The sequence below is a fragment of the Pseudorasbora parva genome, chromosome 6, assembly GCF_024679245.1.
Source record: "Pseudorasbora parva isolate DD20220531a chromosome 6, ASM2467924v1, whole genome shotgun sequence".
Lineage (NCBI taxonomy): Eukaryota > Metazoa > Chordata > Actinopteri > Cypriniformes > Gobionidae > Pseudorasbora > Pseudorasbora parva.
This window is the reverse complement of record NC_090177.1, coordinates 49,885,091-49,894,629: the sequence shown is the minus strand read 5'-3', so window position 1 is coordinate 49,894,629 and position 9,539 is coordinate 49,885,091. Positions and strand designations below refer to the sequence as shown.

At 49.4% G+C, this 9,539-nt stretch overlaps 28 non-coding genes across 28 annotated transcripts; 23 read left to right on the top strand and 5 right to left on the bottom strand.

Annotated features, from left to right (window-relative positions):
- The first annotated feature begins 389 nt into the window (after positions 1-389).
- On the top strand, positions 390-461 carry trnae-uuc (transfer RNA glutamic acid (anticodon UUC)). Its single transcript has one exon. It is a non-coding gene; the product is annotated as a tRNA-Glu (tRNA).
- Positions 462-584: 123 nt separating this feature from the next.
- Positions 585-671, top strand: trnay-gua (transfer RNA tyrosine (anticodon GUA)). Its single transcript is given in 2 exon segments — positions 585-621; positions 636-671. It is a non-coding gene; the product is annotated as a tRNA-Tyr (tRNA).
- A 54-nt stretch (positions 672-725) lies between these two features.
- On the bottom strand, positions 726-797 carry trnae-cuc (transfer RNA glutamic acid (anticodon CUC)). Its single transcript has one exon. It is a non-coding gene; the product is annotated as a tRNA-Glu (tRNA).
- A 280-nt stretch (positions 798-1,077) lies between these two features.
- trnay-gua (transfer RNA tyrosine (anticodon GUA)) lies at positions 1,078-1,164 on the top strand. The gene is given in 2 exon segments: positions 1,078-1,114; positions 1,129-1,164. It is a non-coding gene; the product is annotated as a tRNA-Tyr (tRNA).
- Positions 1,165-1,476: 312 nt separating this feature from the next.
- On the top strand, positions 1,477-1,549 carry trnar-acg (transfer RNA arginine (anticodon ACG)). Its single transcript has one exon. It is a non-coding gene; the product is annotated as a tRNA-Arg (tRNA).
- A 425-nt stretch (positions 1,550-1,974) lies between these two features.
- Positions 1,975-2,046, top strand: trnae-uuc (transfer RNA glutamic acid (anticodon UUC)). Its single transcript has one exon. It is a non-coding gene; the product is annotated as a tRNA-Glu (tRNA).
- Positions 2,047-2,169: 123 nt separating this feature from the next.
- Positions 2,170-2,256, top strand: trnay-gua (transfer RNA tyrosine (anticodon GUA)). Its single transcript is given in 2 exon segments — positions 2,170-2,206; positions 2,221-2,256. It is a non-coding gene; the product is annotated as a tRNA-Tyr (tRNA).
- A 54-nt stretch (positions 2,257-2,310) lies between these two features.
- trnae-cuc (transfer RNA glutamic acid (anticodon CUC)) lies at positions 2,311-2,382 on the bottom strand. Its single transcript has one exon. It is a non-coding gene; the product is annotated as a tRNA-Glu (tRNA).
- A 280-nt stretch (positions 2,383-2,662) lies between these two features.
- trnay-gua (transfer RNA tyrosine (anticodon GUA)) lies at positions 2,663-2,749 on the top strand. The gene is given in 2 exon segments: positions 2,663-2,699; positions 2,714-2,749. It is a non-coding gene; the product is annotated as a tRNA-Tyr (tRNA).
- A 406-nt stretch (positions 2,750-3,155) lies between these two features.
- On the top strand, positions 3,156-3,242 carry trnay-gua (transfer RNA tyrosine (anticodon GUA)). Its single transcript is given in 2 exon segments — positions 3,156-3,192; positions 3,207-3,242. It is a non-coding gene; the product is annotated as a tRNA-Tyr (tRNA).
- Positions 3,243-3,554: 312 nt separating this feature from the next.
- On the top strand, positions 3,555-3,627 carry trnar-acg (transfer RNA arginine (anticodon ACG)). The gene has a single exon. It is a non-coding gene; the product is annotated as a tRNA-Arg (tRNA).
- Positions 3,628-4,052: 425 nt separating this feature from the next.
- Positions 4,053-4,124, top strand: trnae-uuc (transfer RNA glutamic acid (anticodon UUC)). Its single transcript has one exon. It is a non-coding gene; the product is annotated as a tRNA-Glu (tRNA).
- Positions 4,125-4,247: 123 nt separating this feature from the next.
- trnay-gua (transfer RNA tyrosine (anticodon GUA)) lies at positions 4,248-4,334 on the top strand. The gene is given in 2 exon segments: positions 4,248-4,284; positions 4,299-4,334. It is a non-coding gene; the product is annotated as a tRNA-Tyr (tRNA).
- A 54-nt stretch (positions 4,335-4,388) lies between these two features.
- trnae-cuc (transfer RNA glutamic acid (anticodon CUC)) lies at positions 4,389-4,460 on the bottom strand. Its single transcript has one exon. It is a non-coding gene; the product is annotated as a tRNA-Glu (tRNA).
- A 280-nt stretch (positions 4,461-4,740) lies between these two features.
- trnay-gua (transfer RNA tyrosine (anticodon GUA)) lies at positions 4,741-4,827 on the top strand. Its single transcript is given in 2 exon segments — positions 4,741-4,777; positions 4,792-4,827. It is a non-coding gene; the product is annotated as a tRNA-Tyr (tRNA).
- A 312-nt stretch (positions 4,828-5,139) lies between these two features.
- Positions 5,140-5,212, top strand: trnar-acg (transfer RNA arginine (anticodon ACG)). The gene has a single exon. It is a non-coding gene; the product is annotated as a tRNA-Arg (tRNA).
- Positions 5,213-5,637: 425 nt separating this feature from the next.
- trnae-uuc (transfer RNA glutamic acid (anticodon UUC)) lies at positions 5,638-5,709 on the top strand. The gene has a single exon. It is a non-coding gene; the product is annotated as a tRNA-Glu (tRNA).
- A 123-nt stretch (positions 5,710-5,832) lies between these two features.
- On the top strand, positions 5,833-5,919 carry trnay-gua (transfer RNA tyrosine (anticodon GUA)). Its single transcript is given in 2 exon segments — positions 5,833-5,869; positions 5,884-5,919. It is a non-coding gene; the product is annotated as a tRNA-Tyr (tRNA).
- Positions 5,920-5,973: 54 nt separating this feature from the next.
- trnae-cuc (transfer RNA glutamic acid (anticodon CUC)) lies at positions 5,974-6,045 on the bottom strand. Its single transcript has one exon. It is a non-coding gene; the product is annotated as a tRNA-Glu (tRNA).
- A 280-nt stretch (positions 6,046-6,325) lies between these two features.
- On the top strand, positions 6,326-6,412 carry trnay-gua (transfer RNA tyrosine (anticodon GUA)). Its single transcript is given in 2 exon segments — positions 6,326-6,362; positions 6,377-6,412. It is a non-coding gene; the product is annotated as a tRNA-Tyr (tRNA).
- A 406-nt stretch (positions 6,413-6,818) lies between these two features.
- Positions 6,819-6,905, top strand: trnay-gua (transfer RNA tyrosine (anticodon GUA)). Its single transcript is given in 2 exon segments — positions 6,819-6,855; positions 6,870-6,905. It is a non-coding gene; the product is annotated as a tRNA-Tyr (tRNA).
- Positions 6,906-7,217: 312 nt separating this feature from the next.
- trnar-acg (transfer RNA arginine (anticodon ACG)) lies at positions 7,218-7,290 on the top strand. Its single transcript has one exon. It is a non-coding gene; the product is annotated as a tRNA-Arg (tRNA).
- Positions 7,291-7,715: 425 nt separating this feature from the next.
- On the top strand, positions 7,716-7,787 carry trnae-uuc (transfer RNA glutamic acid (anticodon UUC)). The gene has a single exon. It is a non-coding gene; the product is annotated as a tRNA-Glu (tRNA).
- Positions 7,788-7,910: 123 nt separating this feature from the next.
- On the top strand, positions 7,911-7,997 carry trnay-gua (transfer RNA tyrosine (anticodon GUA)). Its single transcript is given in 2 exon segments — positions 7,911-7,947; positions 7,962-7,997. It is a non-coding gene; the product is annotated as a tRNA-Tyr (tRNA).
- Positions 7,998-8,051: 54 nt separating this feature from the next.
- On the bottom strand, positions 8,052-8,123 carry trnae-cuc (transfer RNA glutamic acid (anticodon CUC)). Its single transcript has one exon. It is a non-coding gene; the product is annotated as a tRNA-Glu (tRNA).
- Positions 8,124-8,403: 280 nt separating this feature from the next.
- Positions 8,404-8,490, top strand: trnay-gua (transfer RNA tyrosine (anticodon GUA)). The gene is given in 2 exon segments: positions 8,404-8,440; positions 8,455-8,490. It is a non-coding gene; the product is annotated as a tRNA-Tyr (tRNA).
- Positions 8,491-8,896: 406 nt separating this feature from the next.
- trnay-gua (transfer RNA tyrosine (anticodon GUA)) lies at positions 8,897-8,983 on the top strand. Its single transcript is given in 2 exon segments — positions 8,897-8,933; positions 8,948-8,983. It is a non-coding gene; the product is annotated as a tRNA-Tyr (tRNA).
- A 312-nt stretch (positions 8,984-9,295) lies between these two features.
- Positions 9,296-9,368, top strand: trnar-acg (transfer RNA arginine (anticodon ACG)). Its single transcript has one exon. It is a non-coding gene; the product is annotated as a tRNA-Arg (tRNA).
- The last annotated feature ends 171 nt before the right edge of the window (positions 9,369-9,539 follow it).

The window sequence follows — 9,539 nt, the reverse complement described above, 5'->3', positions numbered from 1 at the left end:
TTAAATTGATTTATGTTTCTTATAAATTGACAGTCCAACCATAGGCTGTTTTGTCTGCGAGATAGCGCTTACCATTCATTACCGTGCGTGTTTTCAAATGCATCGCATAAGTACTGTCACAGGGACCTTGCTTTAATGAGGAGTTTTAAGTATCTATTATGTGATCACAAGAATGGGATAAAGTTTCACCCCCTGGGCGAAACAAATGACAGCTTCTTCCATTGAGTCTGTTAAAACTGAATTCGGTAAACAATGCCTTCGGATCATACCCATATTTTTAAAGGGGACGATCACACACTGAAAGCCAAAGGGCTCAACAGAACCCTGCCCTTGTACGTACCACATGGATGAAAAACACCCCCACAAGCCTGCTTGATAGGTGCAGGAATTCCCATATGGTCTAGCGGTCAGGATTCCTGGTTTTCACCCAGGCGGCCCGGGTTCGACTCCCGGTATGGGAAGTTGTGATTGTTTTGGCTTCCCTTACTGAACAGCCAGCGCTTCGGTCTGCGGCAAAAGCACTTTTAGCCGGCAGTGGAGCTGCAGCAACCTGATAGGTTGAGGTTCTGTTGCTCACCTGCGTGCCTTCGATAGCTCAGCTGGTAGAGCGGAGGACTGTAGGTGGAAGGTTGGAAATCCTTAGGTCGCTGGTTCGACTCCGGCTCGAAGGAGGTCATTTTTCACATGCAAACACTTTCTTGGCTGTGTTGGAGGGAAAAAGACTGTTCCCTGACCGGGAATCGAACCCGGGCCGCGGCGGTGAGAGCGCCGAATCCTAACCACTAGACCACCAGGGAAGGACTTTTCGATGAGCCTTCTAAATCCTGACTGTGGGCCTCTACCGTGTTTTGCTGCAACTTCTCAAGCTAGACCACTAAGGCTAGCCTTTTTGTCCTGGAGAGAGTCTCTGACTCTGGATCACAGTTCTTCCACTGAGAAACAGTCCAGTCAATTACCAACAAGACGTGTAAACACCTGCAAGGCGCAAGACCGGTGGGCCAGTGGCCTAATGGAAAACGCGTCTGACTATGGATCAGAAATTTCTGATAGGTTGAGCTTTCGTTCGTAATCTCTGTGCCTTCGATAGCTCAGCTGGTAGAGCGGAGGACTGTAGGTGAAAGGTTGGCAATCCTTAGGTCGCTGGTTCGACTCCGGCTCGAAGGAGGTCCCTTTTCACATGCAAACCCTTTCTTGGCTAAGTTGCAAGGCAAAAGCATGTTCCCTGACCGGGAATCAAATCCGGGCCGCGGCGGTGAGAGCGCCGAATCCTAACCACTAGACCACCAGGGAAGGACTTTCTTATTCGCCTCCTAAATCCTGGCTGTTGGCCTCTACCAGATTTTGCTGCAACTTCTAAGGCTAGCCTTTTCCTCCTGGAGAGAATCTCTTACTCTGGATCACAGTTCTTCCACTGAGAAGCTGTTCAGTCAAACACCAACAAGACGTGTATAAACACCAGCAAGTCGTTCCTACAGTGGGCCAGTGGCGCAATGGATAACGCGTCTGACTACGGATCAGAAGATTCTAGGTTCGACTCCTGGCTGGCTCGAACGATTGTTTTTGCTTTGCTTTCAGCCTTTAATTATTAAATTGATTTATGTTTCTTATAAATTGACAGTCCAACCATAGGCTGTTTTGTCTGCGAGATAGCGCTTACCATTCATTACCGTGCGTGTTTTCAAATGCATCGCATAAGTACTGTCACAGGGACCTTGCTTTAATGAGCAGTTTTAAGTATCTATTATGTGATCACAAGAATGGGATAAAGTTTCACCCCCTGGGCGAAACAAATGACAGCTTCTTCCATTGAGTCTGTTAAAACTGAATTCGGTAAACAATGCCTTCGGATCATACCCATATTTTTAAAGGGGACGATCACACACTGAAAGCCAAAGGGCTCAACAGAACCCTGCCCTTGTACGTACCACATGGATGAAAAACACCCCCACAAGCCTGCTTGATAGGTGCAGGAATTCCCATATGGTCTAGCGGTCAGGATTCCTGGTTTTCACCCAGGCGGCCCGGGTTCGACTCCCGGTATGGGAAGTTGTGATTGTTTTGGCTTCCCTTACTGAACAGCCAGCGCTTCGGTCTGCGGCAAAAGCACTTTTAGCCGGCAGTGGAGCTGCAGCAACCTGATAGGTTGAGGTTCTGTTGCTCACCTGCGTGCCTTCGATAGCTCAGCTGGTAGAGCGGAGGACTGTAGGTGGAAGGTTGGAAATCCTTAGGTCGCTGGTTCGACTCCGGCTCGAAGGACGTCATTTTTCACATGCAAACACTTTCTTGGCTGTGTTGGAGGGAAAAAGACTGTTCCCTGACCGGGAATCGAACCCGGGCCGCGGCGGTGAGAGCGCCGAATCCTAACCACTAGACCACCAGGGAAGGACTTTTCGATGAGCCTTCTAAATCCTGACTGTGGGCCTCTACCGTGTTTTGCTGCAACTTCTCAAGATAGACCACTAAGGCTAGCCTTTTTGTCCTGGAGAGAGTCTCTGACTCTGGATCACAGTTCTTCCACTGAGAAACAGTCCAGTCAATTACCAACAAGACGTGTAAACACCTGCAAGGCGCCAGACCGGTGGGCCAGTGGCCTAATGGAAAACGCGTCTGACTATGGATCAGAAATTTCTGATAGGTTGAGCTTTCGTTCGTAATCTCTGTGCCTTCGATAGCTCAGCTGGTAGAGCGGAGGACTGTAGGTGAAAGGTTGGCAATCCTTAGGTCGCTGGTTCGACTCCGGCTCGAAGGAGGTCCCTTTTCACATGCAAACCCTTTCTTGGCTAAGTTGCAAGGCAAAAGCATGTTCCCTGACCGGGAATCAAATCCGGGCCGCGGCGGTGAGAGCGCCGAATCCTAACCACTAGACCACCAGGGAAGGACTTTTCGATGAGCCTTCTAAATCCTGACTGTGGGCCTCTACCGTGTTTTGCTGCAACTTCTCAAGCTAGACCACTAAGGCTAGCCTTTTTGTCCTAGAGAGAGTCTCTGACTCTAGATCACAGTTCTTCCACTGAGAAACAGTCCAGTCAATTACCAACAAGACGTGTAAACACCTGCAAGGCGCCAGACCGGTGGGCCAGTGGCCTAATGGAAAACGCGTCTGACTATGGATCAGAAATTTCTGATAGGTTGAGCTTTCGTTCGTAATCTCTGTGCCTTCGATAGCTCAGCTGGTAGAGCGGAGGACTGTAGGTGAAAGGTTGGCAATCCTTAGGTCGCTGGTTCGACTCCGGCTCGAAGGAGGTCCCTTTTCACATGCAAACCCTTTCTTGGCTAAGTTGCAAGGCAAAAGCATGTTCCCTGACCGGGAATCAAATCCGGGCCGCGGCGGTGAGAGCGTCGAATCCTAACCACTAGACCACCAGGGAAGGACTTTCTTATTCGCCTCCTAAATCCTGGCTGTTGGCCTCTACCAGATTTTGCTGCAACTTCTAAGGCTAGCCTTTTCCTCCTGGAGAGAATCTCTTACTCTGGATCACAGTTCTTCCACTGAGAAGCTGTTCAGTCAAACACCAACAAGACGCGTATAAACACCAGCAAGTCGTTCCTAAAGTGGGCCAGTGGCGCAATGGATAACGCGTCTGACTACGGATCAGAAGATTCTAGGTTCGACTCCTGGCTGGCTCGAACGATTGTTTTTGCTTTGCTTTCAGCCTTTAATTATTAAATTGATTTATGTTTCTTATAAATTGACAGTCCAACCATAGGCTGTTTTGTCTGCGAGATAGCGCTTACCATTCATTACCGTGCGTGTTTTCAAATGCATCGCATAAGTACTGTCACAGGGACCTTGCTTTAATGAGCAGTTTTAAGTATCTATTATGTGATCACAAGAATGGGATAAAGTTTCACCCCCTGGGCGAAACAAATGACAGCTTCTTCCATTGAGTCTGTTAAAACTGAATTCGGTAAACAATGCCTTCGGATCATACCCATATTTTTAAAGGGGACGATCACACACTGAAAGCCAAAGGGCTCAACAGAACCCTGCCCTTGTACGTACCACATGGATGAAAAACACCCCCACAAGCCTGCTTGATAGGTGCAGGAATTCCCATATGGTCTAGCGGTCAGGATTCCTGGTTTTCACCCAGGCGGCCCGGGTTCGACTCCCGGTATGGGAAGTTGTGATTGTTTTGGCTTCCCTTACTGAACAGCCAGCGCTTCGGTCTGCGGCAAAAGCACTTTTAGCCGGCAGTGGAGCTGCAGCAACCTGATAGGTTGAGGTTCTGTTGCTCACCTGCGTGCCTTCGATAGCTCAGCTGGTAGAGCGGAGGACTGTAGGTGGAAGGTTGGAAATCCTTAGGTCGCTGGTTCGACTCCGGCTCGAAGGAGGTCATTTTTCACATGCAAACACTTTCTTGGCTGTGTTGGAGGGAAAAAGACTGTTCCCTGACCGGGAATCGAACCCGGGCCGCGGCGGTGAGAGCGCCGAATCCTAACCACTAGACCACCAGGGAAGGACTTTTCGATGAGCCTTCTAAATCCTGACTGTGGGCCTCTACCGTGTTTTGCTGCAACTTCTCAAGCTAGACCACTAAGGCTAGCCTTTTTGTCCTGGAGAGAGTCTCTGACTCTGGATCACAGTTCTTCCACTGAGAAACAGTCCAGTCAATTACCAACAAGACGTATAAACACCTGCAAGGCGCCAGACCGGTGGGCCAGTGGCCTAATGGAAAACGCGTCTGACTATGGATCAGAAATTTCTGATAGGTTGAGCTTTCGTTCGTAATCTCTGTGCCTTCGATAGCTCAGCTGGTAGAGCGGAGGACTGTAGGTGAAAGGTTGGCAATCCTTAGGTCGCTGGTTCGACTCCGGCTCGAAGGAGGTCCCTTTTCACATGCAAACCCTTTCTTGGCTAAGTTGCAAGGCAAAAGCATGTTCCCTGACCGGGAATCAAATCCGGGCCGCGGCGGTGAGAGCGCCGAATCCTAACCACTAGACCACCAGGGAAGGACTTTCTTATTCGCCTCCTAAATCCTGGCTGTTGGCCTCTACCAGATTTTGCTGCAACTTCTAAGGCTAGCCTTTTCCTCCTGGAGAGAATCTCTTACTCTGGATCACAGTTCTTCCACTGAGAAGCTGTTCAGTCAAACACCAACAAGACGCGTATAAACACCAGCAAGTCGTTCCTACAGTGGGCCAGTGGCGCAATGGATAACGCGTCTGACTACGGATCAGAAGATTCTAGGTTTGACTCCTGGCTGGCTCGAACAATTGTTTTTGCTTTGCTTTCAGCCTTTAATTATTAAATTGATTTATGTTTCTTATAAATTGACAGTCCAACCATAGGCTGTTTTGTCTGCGAGATAGCGCTTACCATTCATTACCGTGCGTGTTTTCAAATGCATCGCATAAGTACTGTCACAGGGACCTTGCTTTAATGAGCAGTTTTAAGTATCTATTATGTGATCACAAGAATGGGATAAAGTTTCACCCCCTGGGCGAAACAAATGACAGCTTCTTCCATTGAGTCTGTTAAAACTGAATTCGGTAAACAATGCCTTCGGATCATACCCATATTTTTAAAGGGGACGATCACACACTGAAAGCCAAAGGGCTCAACAGAACCCTGCCCTTGTACGTACCACATGGATGAAAAACACCCCCACAAGCCTGCTTGATAGGTGCAGGAATTCCCATATGGTCTAGCGGTCAGGATTCCTGGTTTTCACCCAGGCGGCCCGGGTTCGACTCCCGGTATGGGAAGTTGTGATTGTTTTGGCTTCCCTTACTGAACAGCCAGCGCTTCGGTCTGCGGCAAAAGCACTTTTAGCCGGCAGTGGAGCTGCAGCAACCTGATAGGTTGAGGTTCTGTTGCTCACCTGCGTGCCTTCGATAGCTCAGCTGGTAGAGCGGAGGACTGTAGGTGGAAGGTTGGAAATCCTTAGGTCGCTGGTTCGACTCCGGCTCGAAGGAGGTCATTTTTCACATGCAAACACTTTCTTGGCTGTGTTGGAGGGAAAAAGACTGTTCCCTGACCGGGAATCGAACCCGGGCCGCGGCGGTGAGAGCGCCGAATCCTAACCACTAGACCACCAGGGAAGGACTTTTCGATGAGCCTTCTAAATCCTGACTGTGGGCCTCTACCGTGTTTTGCTGCAACTTCTCAAGATAGACCACTAAGGCTAGCCTTTTTGTCCTGGAGAGAGTCTCTGACTCTGGATCACAGTTCTTCCACTGAGAAACAGTCCAGTCAATTACCAACAAGACGTGTAAACACCTGCAAGGCGCCAGACCGGTGGGCCAGTGGCCTAATGGAAAACGCGTCTGACTATGGATCAGAAATTTCTGATAGGTTGAGCTTTTGTTCGTAATCTCTGTGCCTTCGATAGCTCAGCTGGTAGAGCGGAGGACTGTAGGTGAAAGGTTGGCAATCCTTAGGTCGCTGGTTCGACTCCGGCTCGAAGGAGGTCCCTTTTCACATGCAAACCCTTTCTTGGCTAAGTTGCAAGGCAAAAGCATGTTCCCTGACCGGGAATCAAATCCGGGCCGCGGCGGTGAGAGCGCCGAATCCTAACCACTAGACCACCAGGGAAGGACTTTTCGATGAGCCTTCTAAATCCTGACTGTGGGCCTCTACCGTGTTTTGCTGCAACTTCTCAAGCTAGACCACTAAGGCTAGCCTTTTTGTCCTGGAGAGAGTCTCTGACTCTGGATCACAGTTCTTCCACTGAGAAACAGTCCAGTCAATTACCAACAAGACGTGTAAACACCTGCAAGGCGCCAGACCGGTGGGCCAGTGGCCTAATGGAAAACGCGTCTGACTATGGATCAGAAATTTCTGATAGGTTGAGCTTTCGTTCGTAATCTCTGTGCCTTCGATAGCTCAGCTGGTAGAGCGGAGGACTGTAGGTGAAAGGTTGGCAATCCTTAGGTCGCTGGTTCGACTCCGGCTCGAAGGAGGTCCCTTTTCACATGCAAACCCTTTCTTGGCTAAGTTGCAAGGCAAAAGCATGTTCCCTGACCGGGAATCAAATCCGGGCCGCGGCGGTGAGAGCGCCGAATCCTAACCACTAGACCACCAGGGAAGGACTTTCTTATTCGCCTCCTAAATCCTGGCTGTTGGCCTCTACCAGATTTTGCTGCAACTTCTAAGGCTAGCCTTTTCCTCCTGGAGAGAATCTCTTACTCTGGATCACAGTTCTTCCACTGAGAAGCTGTTCAGTCAAACACCAACAAGACGCGTATAAACACCAGCAAGTCGTTCCTACAGTGGGCCAGTGGCGCAATGGATAACGCGTCTGACTACGGATCAGAAGATTCTAGGTTCGACTCCTGGCTGGCTCGAACGATTGTTTTTGCTTTGCTTTCAGCCTTTAATTATTAAATTGATTTATGTTTCTTATAAATTGACAGTCCAACCATAGGCTGTTTTGTCTGCGAGATAGCGCTTACCATTCATTACCGTGCGTGTTTTCAAATGCATCGCATAAGTACTGTCACAGGGACCTTGCTTTAATGAGCAGTTTTAAGTATCTATTATGTGATCACAAGAATGGGATAAAGTTTCACCCCCTGGGCGAAACAAATGACAGCTTCTTCCATTGAGTCTGTTAAAACTGAATTCGGTAAACAATGCCTTCGGATCATACCGATATTTTTAAAGGGGACGATCACACACTGAAAGCCAAAGGGCTCAACAGAACCCTGCCCTTGTACGTACCACATGGATGAAAAACACCCCCACAAGCCTGCTTGATAGGTGCAGGAATTCCCATATGGTCTAGCGGTCAGGATTCCTGGTTTTCACCCAGGCGGCCCGGGTTCGACTCCCGGTATGGGAAGTTGTGATTGTTTTGGCTTCCCTTACTGAACAGCCAGCGCTTCGGTCTGCGGCAAAAGCACTTTTAGCCGGCAGTGGAGCTGCAGCAACCTGATAGGTTGAGGTTCTGTTGCTCACCTGCGTGCCTTCGATAGCTCAGCTGGTAGAGCGGAGGACTGTAGGTGGAAGGTTGGAAATCCTTAGGTCGCTGGTTCGACTCCGGCTCGAAGGAGGTCATTTTTCACATGCAAACACTTTCTTGGCTGTGTTGGAGGGAAAAAGACTGTTCCCTGACCGGGAATCGAACCCGGGCCGCGGCGGTGAGAGCGCCGAATCCTAACCACTAGACCACCAGGGAAGGACTTTTCGATGAGCCTTCTAAATCCTGACTGTGGGCCTCTACCGTGTTTTGCTGCAACTTCTCAAGCTAGACCACTAAGGCTAGCCTTTTTGTCCTGGAGAGAGTCTCTGACTCTGGATCACAGTTCTTCCACTGAGAAACAGTCCAGTCAATTACCAACAAGACGTGTAAACACCTGCAAGGCGCCAGACCGGTGGGCCAGTGGCCTAATGGAAAACGCGTCTGACTATGGATCAGAAATTTCTGATAGGTTGAGCTTTCGTTCGTAATCTCTGTGCCTTCGATAGCTCAGCTGGTAGAGCGGAGGACTGTAGGTGAAAGGTTGGCAATCCTTAGGTCGCTGGTTCGACTCCGGCTCGAAGGAGGTCCCTTTTCACATGCAAACCCTTTCTTGGCTAAGTTGCAAGGCAAAAGCATGTTCCCTGACCGGGAATCAAATCCGGGCCGCGGCGGTGAGAGCGCCGAATCCTAACCACTAGACCACCAGGGAAGGACTTTTCGATGAGCCTTCTAAATCCTGACTGTGGGCCTCTACCGTGTTTTGCTGCAACTTCTCAAGCTAGACCACTAAGGCTAGCCTTTTATTTCTGGAGAGAGTCTCTGACTCTGGATCACAGTTCTTCCACTGAGAAACAGTCCAGTCAATTACCAACAAGACGTGTAAACACCTGCAAGGCGCCAGACCGGTGGGCCAGTGGCCTAATGGAAAACGCGTCTGACTATGGATCAGAAATTTCTGATAGGTTGAGCTTTCGTTCGTAATCTCTGTGCCTTCGATAGCTCAGCTGGTAGAGCGGAGGACTGTAGGTGAAAGGTTGGCAATCCTTAGGTCGCTGGTTCGACTCCGGCTCGAAGGAGGTCCCTTTTCACATGCAAACCCTTTCTTGGCTAAGTTGCAAGGCAAAAGCATGTTCCCTGACCGGGAATCAAATCCGGGCCGCGGCGGTGAGAGCGCCGAATCCTAACCACTAGACCACCAGGGAAGGACTTTCTTATTCGCCTCCTAAATCCTGGCTGTTGGCCTCTACCAGATTTTGCTGCAACTTCTAAGGCTAGCCTTTTCCTCCTGGAGAGAATCTCTTACTCTGGATCACAGTTCTTCCACTGAGAAGCTGTTCAGTCAAACACCAACAAGACGCGTATAAACACCAGCAAGTCGTTCCTACAGTGGGCCAGTGGCGCAATGGATAACGCGTCTGACTACGGATCAGAAGATTCTAGGTTCGACTCCTGGCTGGCTCGAACGATTGTTTTTGCTTTGCTTTCAGCCTTTAATTATTAAATTGATTTATGTTTCTTATAAATTGACAGTCCAACCATAGGCTGTTTTGTCTGCGAGATAGCGCTTACCATTCATTACCGTGCGTGTTTTCAAATGCATCGCATAAGTACTGTCACAGGGACCTTGCTTTA